Raw genomic sequence first — 13920 nt, forward strand, 5'->3', positions numbered from 1 at the left:
GGCCCCTAGAGGGGGGAGGAATACTGCCTCATGCTGTCTCTGAAGCAGCAGAGGGGTTCTCTATACTTACTGATTCCAGGCCTGGCAGAGTATCCATTGCATTACCTAGCTGCCCATATTAATTTGTGAAAATAAGTAAATCGCATTCTTTTTTGGGGCCTCAATTTCTCCATCTGTGAATTGAAGGTATTAGTCTACTTGACCTCTGATGTACCTTTTGGTGATGATTATGTGATTCTATATTATATGCTGAAATGCTAATTTATGGCATATTACAAGGGTCAACAGAAGTTTCAGGAAACAAGGTCAGACCTCAATGTAAACAAACATTTCCTCACAATTAGATTTATCCAAACATGGAATGAGATCCCCAGCAGCAAGAGCATGACCATATCTTTATTTCTTCTTTATTTTATTACTTTTTTTGTGGGGCAATGAGGGTTAAGTGACTTGCCAAGGGTCACACCCCTAGTAAGTGTCAAGTGTCTGAGGCTGGTTTTGAACTCAGGACTTCCTGAATCTAGGACCAGTGCTTTATCCATTGCACCACCTAGCTACCCCCTGAGAATGGCCATTTCTTATGGATGTTATGCAGTATATCCTAAGATAGTTTCAAAATGTACTGGACTTAAATTCCTTTTAATTTTGTCATTTTGTGATTATCAAAAAGGAATTAAATAGTCCCTGTTGGGAGGGCTTCAGTATAAGAGCAAAACTTAACTCAAAGTAATAAATAGTGGGGTTTTAGAAACAAACATGGCAAGTAGTTAGGGAACACAATTTGAAGGAAGGCGAGACTTTTTTCCATCTCTTCTAATCATATCATATAGGTAGGGCAGGATCAGCTTAGAGATCTCCCACAAATACTGATTTCTATGGAAACTCAAGCGAAAGGAAATTGACGAGTTGCAAAATGCATTACTATTTATACATGAGATTTTATTGTGGCACATTCCATTGCTTTCCTCTTCCTCTGGGCCAAGAAATGTGCTGGAGATGACTTTTTGAATTTATTGTTTCATTTTCAATGTATTTACATCTCTGAAATCAGCAAACATTACAAATTGAAGCTTAGTTGTTTTGTTTATTATCCAGATATTTTTTAACTAATGGAGAAAATGTTAGTGAAAAATATTAAGATTAAGTGTGTGTCATATGTATTTTGCCACCCACCCACCTCAGGCCAGGAATCAGTTGTTAAACAATTACAAGCACACCCATATTTGGGACCCCATATTAGAGTTAAAATCATAAGAGGTTCAATGGTTTTTATTTTCTTCTTGTTCCCTATGGCACTGAACCTACAATAAGATGGAAAAAATAATATAACCCCATCTTTTCTACTAACTGTGAGACTTTGGTCAATAATTTCCCTTTTCTGGGTCTCAGGTTGCTTATGTGCCAAATGAGAAAGCTATCCTACATAAGTCATGACTACATGCATGACTCACCATGACTTTTACTTTTATGATTCTGAATGTGAAGCAGATCTGGAATTGCTATTGACCCTTTCTCTCTCCCCCACCCACTTCTTTTTCAAAACTTTGCATGGTACATTAGTAAGCCACATTAATGGAGTACAGTGCAATCTATTTTCTTTTTCCAACTGCTGTTTAGTTTAATGCCTGAAACTCAGGGAAAGTGTACCAATGCTTATTTTGAAGGCAAACAATTCTATTCAATATATATTTAGAAAGTTCATAATCTGTAGAAAGCACTATTTTAAGAGCTATGACAAATTGGTAAAATATTATCTGTCCTCAAAGATCTTGTAGCCCAGTAGAGGAATATAATGCATTCTCATATAAGTATAATATCAAATAATGCATGATGAGTAAGCAAAAAATATGCAGGAGATAAGGAGGGGGATCATTAATGACTACAGGGTCACAAAAAAAGTCTCACATTGATTTATATACTTCTAGTTTTTATCTATATGGACTTCTTCAGTTAAAACCAGTCAGTATTAAATATTTGCTTAAAATGATCCCCATCCATTAACTAAGTATTGTATATGATATAGAAATAAAACACTTGATCTTTACCATTGAAAAATCCAGAACTTTCAGACAGATTTTGCCCATTACTTAGCTTTGAATAAGCTAGCTTTAGCCTAATAAATCCATTTTAAACTGAGTTTTGATCAGTTAATATTCCAGTGAAAATTATTTTTATAAGATCTTCCAAATATCTTGCTAATTTATATACCAGGGAAACAGAGAAATAAACATTTGTCAATTCATGGGAAATAGGCTGCTTACTATAAGAATTACCTAGGCCAAAACAGTGAAGCTATTTTTTATTTTACTGTGTATGATATAAAATATTATCCCAGTTTTAGTTATTTCATCCTAATTTTCCGCCTATCTATCTATCTATCTATCTATCTATCTATCTATCTATCTATCTATCTATCTATCTATCTATCTATCTGTCTGTCTATCTGTCTAATCTATGAAAAATAGGGCCTAGATAAAGGATTCTAGTAGCTAGAAATATGTGTAGTACTACTAGATTCATAGGAACAACTGTCCTTTAACTCCCCCCACCACCCAATGTTTATCCCGTTATCCTTCATCTTAATGCATCTGTCTATTTTACTTATACTAATAACCCTTTGGAAAGGTATTTTAGTATTTGTTACATCATACAATTTTAGCTTTGAAAATGAGGATAATGATGTTAAAGATAAAGACAATTATTCATAGGTTGACAGAATCTTAGTGTACTTTACTTAGTCTTATTCATTCATACCTGAGTAGTAAACCCTCTGCAATACCTTCACTGACTGGAAACTTTCTAGCTTGATATGAATTTAATAACCTGCTCTCTGCTAGCCTAGTATTCAAGAACTAAAGATTGACCTTCAAGACACAATGAAGCACCAGAGCAGGTCTTTTATAGAGAATTGTCACTATCAGCTATAAATACCTTAGCTTAAATTAGATTATTAAATCAATCAGCCAATTATCACAAAAACTAGGGAATGGGACCAAAGTCTGCTTTAAGCATTCTATTATTGTATATAGAGATTATGGGAATCATAAATGCTGACTCATCTGTGATAAAAGAGATCTGAGAAGGTATTCATAACAATCCTCCTATTTGAATGACTATGTCATAGTATTCTTTGTTTATACTAAGACCTAAGTTATGCCCACTCACTCCTAACATGTGGCAATAGCGCAGGTAGGAGCTGTCTGGTGTGGTGCAGACTAGAACCTGTTCCATACAAATCCAGCACAAATTAGTTAGCCAGTATTCAAAATTAGGTCATCCTTTCTATTCCTGGAAAGGGAAATGACTCTAGAGATTTAAAATCCTACTTTTTTTCTGCACAATTTTCTGTGTCCATAACCAATGAACCACACTTAGCTATCAAAAGGTTTTTCTTTCTGTCCTCACAATATCACATAGTGGATAAAGTGCCACATTTGATATCAGGTAGACTTATATTCAAATCCTACTCCCTGACACATTAGCTAGGTGAACTTGGCAAGTCACAAACTTTCTAGTGTTCAATTTCCTCATCTATAAAATGCTGGACTTATTGTCCTTTAAAATCCCTTCCAGTTCCAAGTCCATGATGTTATGATAATAGTAGAAATATAAAAGGAAGTGACTTAAGATTTAAAATATGAGACATTTTTTTTCTTGACAATTTCTTGTATATATAACCAATGAACCACACTTGACCATGAAAAGTTTTTTTTTCTTTCTACCCTCACAATGCAGCATAATTGATAGGGTAGATAGATAGATAAATAACTAGATTATAGATGGATGAATGGATGGATAGATAGATAGATATGATCACACTGATATGTCTATCTTTCTATCTGTATCTAGATAGCTATATGTGCACATAGAAAATGTGTCAAAAGCTGGGGGGACCAAGGAAGGTCTCTTGTAAATGTGACACCTTAATTCGAGTCCTGACAGAAGCAAAGAGGAGGATGTATAGGGGGCCAGAATATTACAGAAAGGGACTGTTTTATACAGCCTGGTACATAGTATGTCTTTTTTCCAATATTTGATGAAATAAAGAATGTTGATTGGATATTCTGATGAAGTCAATTTTATATTTTAAAAAGGGGATTAAGGAATGCCTTAGGGTAAACTAAGGTTTAACATCTGTCATCTCTGGCCTTCCAAAAAATGAATAGGAACCAATTCCTATAGGTCAATGGGGAGCATTATAAATCTTCTTCTTAGATCATAGTATGATACCAGTTCAGTAAGACAGAAGTATGTGGGATCATGGCAGAAAGTAAAACTTAAGCAAGCAAGCAAATAAAAAATGAAGAACAATTAGAGCCAAAACAGTCTGAGAAGATCAGAGATTTCCTTGGAATTGGGATATGGGATTGGGGGTTGGGGTGAGAAAGGTTAGGTTATTGCTAGGTCAAAAATAGGTCCATTTAAGATAGATGGACTATAGTTCTTCAGGCTTCTAGCAGAAAGGTCTTGAATTCCTAAGTGTCTTAGGACGAAGCTGAGGGAAAATTTAGTTAAGTTGTTCAAGTGAATTCAGTTTGTCTAAAAGTTGCACTTTTAAAGTGGCTTCCTATTTTTGGGTAGATAGCGTTAATTTTTATAGCTCCCTTATTTGACACTACTTGACTCTTCCATTTAGACCTGGCAGGGGTAAGAATTTGGAAATAATTCAGTTGGCTCTAATAGCTCTGGGTAAAATTGAAATGATACTTGCTAATAAGTACTGGAATTCAAAATCTGTCTCTGCTAGTTACAATCTGTGTGATAAGGCAAGTCAATTAATCCTTGAGCCTCAGTTTTCCTCATCTTCAAAAGGAGGGGGTCAGACTAGGAAATAACTAATATCACTTTTAACCCTAAATCATTTATGCTGTGACCTTGAAGTCTATATTGGTCAGGTGTCTTTTCAAGGCTGAGAGATGAATAAAGAAAATGGAAGAGAGAAGATTAGAAAAGAATATAAGGCTTATGACAGCAAAAGCTACCTGAGATGAGCCTAACCATTGAAAATCAATTTATTTTTTTAAATGAGAAATATTATATAATTAAAATTAATACTTTGTTGGATGATGGGGGCTGGGGATGGGAATTAAGAGTTGATAGCTATTCTCTGAACTATTCTAAAAGGAGACGAAACTCAGCAAAATAGTACCATGATGTTAATACTATCATTCTTATTTCCAAAGACTTTGCCTTGCCTGCACTAAAAAAAAAGCCACGTACCCAAAAACAAAGCTAAAAACCACTTTTCTTGCTTCAGTTACAAATGTATTCGCACCTCGAGAATTGATGGCCCCTCAGAAATTTAACCTTGTTCAGTTAATTGTCATCAGGACTGGGATCCTCAACACTACAAGTTAAAAGATTATGATTTAGAATTAGTGGCACCTGGAGGCCTCAGCAACGGCACCAATCCATACAGTGCTGAGACATCTCAAGGCTGCAGGCACAATTTAGGAAGGTGAGCCACTTTGTATTTTCAGAGGCCTGATCCTGTGCTTTCCTATTAGCATCAATAGTCCCCAGAACTTTTCTGAATAATTAATTACTTTCAGGGCAAATTTGAATTGGAAATATCACAAATTAAGCCTCCTTGTTTTATCTTTATTATTATTATTATTATTATTATTATTATTATGTTTCAACTAAACCCATGATTTCATCTTGATAGGAAACTACTGCTTTATAACAATGTAATGCAAATCATTATTAGTATTAAAATGTTTCCTTGAACCCTGAAGGGTTATGTGATTTGCTCTGATCACATGCCTACTATGTGTTAAAGGCTAGACTTTATTTCTGTTCTTCTGGAATCAAAATCTGGCTCTTTATAGATTATTATATATTGCATCTCTGTAACTTAGGTAAAAGAAAATGTTTTGTTGTTGCTGTTTTTGAATCATTTCAGTCATGTCTGAGTCTTCATGACCCCATAGAGTTTCTTTGGCAAAGATGCTGTAGTGATTTACCATTTTTTTTCCTCAAGCTCATTTTACAGATGAGGAAACTGAATCAAATGGGGTTAAGTGATTTGCCACAGGTCACACAGCTGGCAAAAGTCTGAGTCTGAATTTAAACTTGGGTCTTCCTGACTCCAGTTAACTATTATACCCTGCTGACATTCTCTTTCTGTCTATAGGTCTTTGTCTCTGTCTCTCTGTGTCACTCTTTGTCTCTCTGTGTCTCTGTATCTGTCTCTCTCTATACATACACGTACACATATTTATATCTATATAGATATAATAAGTACACACATACCTTGGAATTATCATATCTCATTCAAATTCCAGCTTTGACATTGTCACTAGCTATTTAGCCTTGGTTAAATCATTTCACTTGTCTGAACCTCAGTTCTCTAATCTTTACAATGGGGCTGACTGCACCCACCCCACAGGGCAGTGGGGAGTTAAAAATGTTTTGTACTTTAAAGTGCTATAAAGTGATTATTATAAGCCCTTTTTCACTGGATACTATAATAACCTCATGATGAAGACCTACTTACCAGTCAGCAGATAACTGATAACTCAGGAGGCAGAGTTAATGTCTCAAGGGCTTTGCTTAGCAATTGAATAATCCTGTTGCAGCCACTGGAGACACTTAACTAGAGTCACATGATCAGAGTAGGGGCAGAAAGCAGGGCATGGAGGGGAGGGTGTGTATTCAGGGGAAGGGGAGGTAGGAAAAAAACTTCTAGTAAACAAGCACCCTGTTTGATTTGTCACAGAATTATAAAATATTCTAAATTGTATCTACTAAATCTGGAACTGTCAAGGCTGGGCAGTCTCTTCTGGTTTTAATATCCTTTTAATGATATTAGGTCCGAAATACCTCTGCTTATGGAATGTGTTTTATCAGCTGACTTTTAGAAATAATGCCATGTAACCACTGCAAATGACTATACTCACCAGACATTTTTGGTAGAATTTTCAAATCTTTTGATTTTAATAATAACATGACATTGTGTTCCCAGCAAAGAGTGACTTGATGTATTTTCCAAAATATATTAAAAATAATTTTTAAAATAGTTTATAAATGTCTGTGCTTTTTTATAGGCTTAGTGATACTTTTATATATGACAACATATATTTACATATCCTAAAATTCAAAAATGTCTTCTATTCATAACCCTAGGTGTTTGCTTCCTTTATAAGTATTCTGATTATGTATTGTGAGCAGCAGAGCTTGACACTGAGGAGTTACATTTATAGAACTGCCTGTAGCCCTGTCAATCAAAGCTACCAGCCAATTAGCTTGGAGGTGTGTGTGTGTGTGTGTGTGTGTGTGTGTGTGTGTGTGTGTGTGTGTGTGTGTGTGTATGGCCCTGCTTCCTGTGTCACAGACAGCTTCTGGGAGAAGCTGTGGGATCAACCTCTTTTTGTTCGAGACATTGGCTTGGCAGCAGAACTTCACATGGGCTGCTAGGAAAGGAGGGTCCCTCTTTTTATTCAGGACTTTGGCTTAGTGGGAGACAGAGAAAAGGCAGACAGAGGAAAAGAAAGAAAAGTAGATAGAAAATAGATAGACTTTTCTGGTGTTATGGAATCCCATGTGTTGTCTTTAATAAATACTTAAAAGCCTAAACTCTTGCTGAATTTATCAGTAAATCTTAGCCAGATTCCCCCACAAAACAAAAACAAAAACAAAAACTGCCGGGGGGGGGGGGGAAGGTTAGTACCCACATTAGATTTTAAACCTCACAGTATGTATATATGTATGCATGCATGAATGTATGTATGTATATACACATAGGTTTATGTAAATATACACATAAAGTTATGTGCTTATACGTATATTTATGTATATTTTGTTTATGTATATATACTTCTCTGTATGATTCACATTATGTAATAATTCATATGATAATGACAATAGCTTATATTTGTATTGTGCTTAACATTTTATAAAATATTTTATCTACTTTATCTCACTTTATCCTAATTATTGCCCTCGTTTTTCAGGTGACTAAACTGAAGAAGATCGATGTTGAGTGATTGAGTTTTTGTCACTATTTTATCATGCTTATTCCCCCATCCTGAACCTGTATAATATATTATTTTTCTCCAAGTTTGGGATTTAATATATGTGCCAATTAAATTCAACAACTTCAATTGTCACAAGCATTTCCAAATCAACCCACTATGTGTCAGGAAGCTCACAATTTTCTGGGACTAAAAAGACAAAAAAAAAAAATAATAATGGTCCTTGACTTCAAGGAACTTCTATTTTAATGTAAAAATCATCATGTTTAGAGATAGGTTAATATAAAATAGATGCCTCTATCTTATAGCTTTCCATCTCTAAGTCCTGAGATTGCACAGCAAGAGTCTGATTCTAAGAGTTGATGCCAGAATAGCTATTCTTTGGTTCATTATTCTTCCCACCCAGGAGTTACTCGAGGAAATATCTGAATATAGTTCATGTCTAGATTTCCACAGATGTAGGTAAAAGGGGTCCCTAGATCCCTTCTAAGGAGGCAAAGTAATAAATGCAGTTATTGGGAATAGGACAGACTTTATTAGACCTGACAGAAAATAGATAAAACCCAAAAGACTCACAGGAGCCCATAATGATATATCAAAAACTCATGAAGAATTTGTGGTATCCCACAAGCAATTAATGAAATTCTACTCCCTGTGTCTCCTATTGTTCCCACCTCTCCTCTGGGCCCTATTGAGTCCAGAGCAGTACAAACTTGTGTTATCCAAAAAGACTCACAGAACTAGGAGAAAGCAAAATCAAGGATTTTTGTGTCCTGACTTTGTCAGGATTTTTTGTGTCCTCATTGTCCTTCTTGCTCTGGCAACAATGTGTCTTTTTCTTCTCTCTTAAATCAGCATATTTCAGTGGCAACTGCCATTTAGGGATTGATTCTAGAGCTCCTGACTTTGGGGTTAACTGTGAGGTAACTGAAATGAGAAGTAATGATTTGCAAACTCTCCATTTGAATCATGTAATTAAACCTATACACTGGAGCTTATTCATTTTACCCATCAAAGCAGCCTTTTGAGTTCCATTTGTCCATAGATTCTGTCATCCAAAATGTTCACTCTATCTTCTAGATTTCTATTATCTATGAGTTTGATAAGTAAACTCCCTATAAATACATCTAGGATATTAGCAATCATTCTGAACAGAATAGTGGCAAGGTCAGATCTCAGAAAATTCATTCAATGCAATACTCCAGGTTGATATAGAACCATCAATAACAAGACATTTATTTATTATATTTATTCAACCAGTTTTGAATCTAGCTCTTCACATTTTCATGTAGCCTACTTTTCTTTTTCTTTTCCAAAGGATATCATAGGAAATTGTCAGTGTTTTCATAAAATCCATCTTGGCCCCCAATTTCCTAGTTACTTAGCCTCTCTGAAAAGGAAATGAAATTAATCTATCATGACTTAATTGTTTTAGATGAACTCTTGCTGACTTTTAGTGATCTAAATATACAACTCCATCCCTCTGTTTTATGAAATTCCAAGAATTTGAAGGGGTTCTTCTCAATCTATAGTTATAAATCACTTTCCCCTTTTCTCTTAAAAAACAAAAACAAAAAACAAACCAAAAAAACAATAGGGACCACATTACCCTGCATCTAGTAACATATGATATCTCCTGTTCACCATTATAACCTTCACTAACTAGACTCAATGATCATACTTTTCATTTCTCACTATACCTTACAGTATAGTATGCTTGTTTCTGTTATTCTGAACTTCCCTTTGTACTGTTTTTTTTTTCTTCTTTCACCCTATTCCTCCCCACATGTTTTGCTTCTGACCACTGCCTCCCTCAATCTGCCCTCCCTTTTATCAGCCAGGCTTCCTTTTCTTTCCCCTTTCTTCCTTTGCTTCTGCCCTCCCTTCTATAAGTACCACTCTTTCCCCCTTATTCTTTTACTTTGTTAAAAAGTAAGCTAGATGGTGCAGTGGATAGAGCACTGGCCTTGGAGTCAGGAGGACCTGAGTTCAAATCCAGCCTCAGACACTTAACACTTACTAGCTGTGTGACCCTGGGCAAGTCATTTAACCCCAATTGTCTCACTAAAAAAAAAAAAAAGTAAGCAAAATTGCTTTATAGTAATGGCTATTATATATATATATATATATATACACGTGTGTGTGTGTGTGTGTGTGTGTGTGTGTGTGTGTGTTATTCCCTCCCTGAACCAAATTTGATGAGAGTAAGGCTGAAACAATGTGTACCCCTCCCTTCTTTCCTTCTATTGTAATAGGGTTTTTTGTGCGTCTTCATATAATGTAATTAACCCCACTCCACATCCCCTTCCCTCTCCTTCCCCCTTCTCCTTTTATTCTGCCCCTTCAGTTTCTTTATATCATCACATCAAAGTCAACTTAATAACAATACCCCAATAGAAATATAGATTGCAAAAGTTAGAAGCATTATTCTCCCTCATAGGGATGTAAACAGTTTAACCTTATTGAACAAAGGTTTTGTTTTTTTTCATTTACTTCTTTATAATTCTCTTGAGTCTTGTATTTCAAGCTCAAGTTTTCTGTTTAGTTCTAGTCTTTTATTCAGGTAACCTTGGAAGTCCCCCATTTCATTGAATGTCTATCTTTTCCCCTGAAAGAGAATGATCAATTTTGCTGGGCAATTGAATCTTGGTTGTAATCCAAGCTCATTTGTCTTCTAGAATATCATATTCCAAGCCTTGTGATCCTTTAATGTTAAAGGTGTCAGGTCCTGTGCAATCCTGACTAGGGCTCCATGATATTTAAATGGTTTCTTTCTGGCTGCTTGGAGTATTTTCTACACCTGATAATTCTGGAATTTGTCTACAATATTCCTTGTAGTTTTCCTTTTGGGGTCTCTTTCATGATGTGATCAATGGATTCTTTCAATTATGATTTTATCCTATGATTCTATAATATAAGGACAGTTCTCCTTGATAATTTCCTGGAATATGGGGTCTAGAGTCTTTTCTTGTTCATGACTTTCAAGGACTCAAATAATTCTTAGGTAATTTATCCTGGATCTATTTTCCAGGTCAGTCATCTTTCCAATGAGTTATTCCACATGTTCTTCTATTTTTTTTTCAGTCTTTTTATTCTGATTGACAGATTCTTGGTGTCTCATGGAGTCATTACTTTCCATCTGCACAATGTTAAATTTTAAGGCATTCTTTTCCTCAGTAAGCTTTTGTACCTCCTTTTCCATTTGGCCAATTATATTTTTTTTAGGAATTGTTTTCTTCAGTCAATTTTTGTGCTTCTTTTTCCAGTGTAACTCTCATTTCTGTCATTTCTTTTCCCATTTTTTCTTCCACCTCTCTCATTTCATTTTTAAAAGCCTTTTTGATCTCTTCCAAGAAGGATTTTTGGCCTTAAGCCAAGATCATCTTTCCACTTGATGCTTTTTTTGTTGGCATTTTGACAAACTCATCTGAGTTTGTGTTTTGGTCTTTCCTTTCACCATGGAAGCTATCAATGGTAGGGGTCCTTTTTTGTTTCTTACTCATATTTTAGTCTATTTTAAAACTTATAAAGTTGAAGTCTGCTCCTGGGGCACAGGGTTCACTGTTGAAAGCTTCTTGTGCTGGGGGATAGAGATTAGGTCCCTGGCTTTATGTTCTGAGACCTCTGTGGCTTTAGGATTCCTCACTGCCCTGCACTTGCTCCTTATGTTGGGATGGCTTGGCTAAGTTGTACCTGTCCTTTGGCTCGTTCTCTAGCAGGCAGTTTGCCCTTCCAACTTGGGATATCAGGTCTCACAAATGGCCTGCTCTGCCACCAGTCTTCTAAAACAGGACCAAGGGGCCTCAGCAACTTATTTATGCCGTGTCCAGGAGCCTCCTGCTGACCTGCCCTGACCCCCCAATGGCTTGCCTTTCTCAGCTAGCCTGAGTTGCATTGTGCTGAGCTGTGCTGTGCTAGCCACCCTCCCCTTTCACCCAAGTGAGACAGACCTTTCCTGAAGTCTTCTAAATTATCTCAAGTAAGAAGATAGTGTTTTTCTGTCTTTGTGTAGGTTCTATAGTTCCAGAATCCATTTAGAGGCTTGATTTAATGATTTTTGTAGGAAATTTATGAGAACTCAAGCTACTTTCTGGCTTCTCTCTGCAATCTAGGAAGTATGCATGAAATATCACTCTTATTTAATTGTCTGTTGAATTCTTTCAACATGAAGTTATCATATCCACCACATAGATACATGTTTCTAGTAGTTCTAAAATGATCTTTACCCCACCAAGAACTCACATACAGTATTGTAATTAAATATTTTTTCAGATTATTTATATCATTATTTACTACATCACATAGTTTCCTGACAGAATATATATTTCATGAAAACAGTGGAAGTCTTTTACCTGAACCTGTACTGTCTCTCACTACTTAATATAGTGTACTATTCCTAGTAGGTACTTAATAAGTGAACTTTGAATTCATAATGAAATCCATCAATTTGTTTTCTGCAAAATATCTTTTTCACACAAAAATAATTCATATTCAAAATAATTCACATTCTACAAGGTCACAAAGAGGCAGACACAAATTGACCAAACAGAATAAGATGAATTCTAAATGTTGATTATAAGTGATAGTATTTTCCCCGGAATATTAAGAAAAAAAATTTTTATGTACTTGATTGTTCACTTAGTTGCCTCTCAGACAGTACTTTGTTGTGAGACTCATCAACAATCATGGCTAGACAAAGGAAAATTAGCATTAAGGAACATTGCCATTAACTTGATGGAGTGGAGAGAGAACCAATAGAAATTAGAGACAGGAAGTAAATGAAATATCTTTGATGTTTCTTAATTATCCTGTGTCCATTCTGTCTAATGGATTTGCTTTCCACATTAATTGAAGTAAAGTGACAGCTGCAGAACATAGTCTATAGACAAATCAGGAGACCCATAACATACTCTTTACTTGATATACTCATGGTTGATGGTATATTTTCTAGTCCATCTCCTTTTATTTAATTTATTTTTTAATCCTAAAATGTGATCACCATCTTTTATTCATGCTCGCTAATGTGGCCTTACAGTAGGACTAAAATTGGGAATTAAAAGAAGTTGAGAATCTTTTATGTCTACCTCACTTTGCCCACTCATATGCTAATTTATGGTCTTTCTGATGGGAGAGAGGGAAGTAGGTGGCAAAGAGAAGAGAGGAATTGTGCCAGAATTTCTGTTATGGATAAATTATACATTCAGTAAATATGTTAAATGAGGGGAAAGTTGAGAGCAAAAAGTGAGGGAAGATATGAAGAGAAAAGAAGAAAAAGAAGGAGAATAAATGACAAAGTATTCAATGAGTTGTGAAAGATGATAATCTGAAAGGAAAAAAAAAATAGTTAAAATATGTATCCAAAATGTCTAATGGAAAGATCAAGGGACTTGGAGTCTGAACACTCAGAAGTGCTTAGTATCAAATCGAGATAGTTGATTCTAAGCCTCACTCATCTGATGAGTGAGGTTTAGAAGCAAAGTATCTTGATCTGATACTAAGCACTTCTGAGTGTTCAGATTTATATATATATATATATATATATATATATATATGCTTGTGAACCAAATAAAAACATGAGGAAGATGTGATTGGCCTAGAGGCCATAGATCATGGTCAATTTTCAACAACACATGGGATTAGCTTCTTTCTGTAAAATTAAGGATTACTTTTCCATATTTTGAAAAGTGATCCAGGGGATGAGTATGTATTAAAGTTAGTTTGACACAACATTATCCGTCTCTCACTTTGTATGATATATCCCTTATAGGAAATGTGGCCAGGAAACAATTCCTCTCATACAAACATATGTGTAAGTAAACACAAAATATACATATATATTTTAAAATATATACATATATGCTCATATATATGAGTGTGTTAATATAAGTATATATTTATTCTTGTTTAATCATTCAGTCACCTCTGATTCTTTGTGATCCTGTGG

General features: G+C 35.2%; 1 pseudogene; it reads left to right on the top strand.

Annotated features, from left to right (window-relative positions):
• Positions 1–13920, top strand: part of LOC122747876 — a 61847-nt pseudogene that overhangs the window by 4610 nt on the left and 43317 nt on the right.

Source organism: Dromiciops gliroides, chromosome 3, assembly GCF_019393635.1.
Source record: "Dromiciops gliroides isolate mDroGli1 chromosome 3, mDroGli1.pri, whole genome shotgun sequence".
NCBI classification, from domain to species: domain Eukaryota; kingdom Metazoa; phylum Chordata; class Mammalia; order Microbiotheria; family Microbiotheriidae; genus Dromiciops; species Dromiciops gliroides.